Source organism: Carcharhinus amblyrhynchos, chromosome 9 (assembly GCF_965287045.1).
Source record: "Carcharhinus amblyrhynchos chromosome 9, sCarAmb.v2.hapA, whole genome shotgun sequence".
Taxonomy (NCBI): Eukaryota; Metazoa; Chordata; class Chondrichthyes; order Carcharhiniformes; family Carcharhinidae; genus Carcharhinus; species Carcharhinus amblyrhynchos.
In genome coordinates, this window is record NC_137332.1 from 72,712,988 (window position 1) to 72,714,691 (window position 1,704).

At 40.7% G+C, this 1,704-nt stretch overlaps 1 non-coding gene across 1 annotated transcript; it reads right to left on the bottom strand.

The window, feature by feature from the left end:
* Window positions 1-985: 985 nt before the first annotated feature.
* On the bottom strand, window positions 986-1,184 carry LOC145348716 (U2 spliceosomal RNA). Its single transcript, XR_013887967.1, has one exon. It is a non-coding gene; the product is annotated as a U2 spliceosomal RNA (small nuclear RNA).
* Window positions 1,185-1,704: the final 520 nt, after the last annotated feature.

A 1,704-nucleotide genomic window follows, 5' to 3' on the forward strand; every position in this document is an offset into this window, starting at 1 on the left:
CTGGAACTCAATGCTGGGGAGCTAGTGGAAGCAAATATGACTGTGACTTTCAAGGGGCATCTTGACAAATACATGAACAGGATGAGAATAGAGGGATATGGTCCCCGGAAGGTTAGGGGGTTTTAGTTCACACGGGCAACATGGTCGGTGCAGGTTTGGAGGGCCAAAGGGCCTGTTCCTTTGCTGTAATTTTCTTTGTTCTTTGATTAGACATTCATGAGTTCATTCTAATTTCACTAAATACAAAATGGAAGCTCTACAGTAGGATAGAGAATATTGAATTAAGTCTGTTGTGCATAGAGTCATAGAGGTTTACAGCATGGAAACAGGCCCTTCAGCCCAACTTGTCCATGCTGCCCTTTGTTTTTAAAACACCAAAGCTAATTCCAATTGCCTGCATTTGGCTCATATCCCTCTGTACCCATCGTACCCATGTAACTACCTAAATGCTTTTTAAAAGATAAAATTGTACCCGCCTCTACTACTACCTCTGGCAGCTTGTTCCAGATACTTACCATCCTTTGTGAAAAAAATTGCCCCGCTGGACACTTCCACTCTCACCTTAAACCCCTGCCCTCTAGTTTTAGACTTCCCTACCTTTGGGAAAAGATATTGACTGTCTAGCTGATCTGTGCATGGTACACTAGTGCATTGACGTTCAATAAGACTGACAATTTTGTTTTGAATGTGTTTTAAACTAATCAACCTGTACAAATTTGATCCCATTAGGCTCCAAATCCTATGGCTTCTTAACCCCATTACCTACAATAATATATTAATGTCACTGATGGAATTTAGTGAACTGTTGCCTTATAACAGAGCGTGCTCACATTATACCTTGTGATATAGCATTCCAGCTACTGTTTTTTGTTTATTCTTTATTCCAATTCAATCTAATCAGATCAAATCCAATTCAGAGTCCCAACAAGTTGAGACATCCCTGATCCAAGCTGACAAGACAGGGCTCTCACCTCCTGTCTTGGGCTTGATCTACGTGATCCAAGCTGATTGGAGTAGGTATAGCTCCTCCTCCAAGGCTTGATCTTATTTGCATCTTAGCCAAAAGGCCGAGATGCCGCTTTAAAAAATTGCTTCAAATGAAGCTAAAATGTATCCTAATGACTTCAACCAAGTGCAGCATGTCGATACTACACTTGATCTTAGCCAAAAGGCCGAGAAGCATTCCAGCTACTGTTATGAGAGATGGCCAGTAGGTGTAGGTGTCAGCTTCTTGTTATGAATGAAATGGGCATTTACAGCCCTTGAACTCATTTAAACTGAGCATGTTGCCATACTCTTAGAGGCATGTATGGGAAACCCCACAATTGCCTCTCAGTTTCTGCAATTCTGTGATTCTATTTCTGCAATTGGATCCTAGATGATTAATTCCCAGAAAAGTCAGAGGCTTTGAAAGAAAAATTGAGAATATGCAGACTGTTTGGATGGTGCTCGAATCTTTAAGTGGCAAGTTTTTTGATGTGGTTCCTTTTAACTTCACCTTAGACTTCATTCTCCCTCAGCAGAAATCTGGCCCTGTGTTATTTTCTGCTGAAATTGTGCTGCTTTGTAGCGCAATGTGTTGTCAATTTTCGTTATAGTCAGGCTTCTCTTCATTTGGGGTTTTGTGGTATTGACTCTCAGGACTTGAGATTATTTCTTTCAATTTATAGAACAAATTCCCGTGGAGGAAATGTGAATTATAGG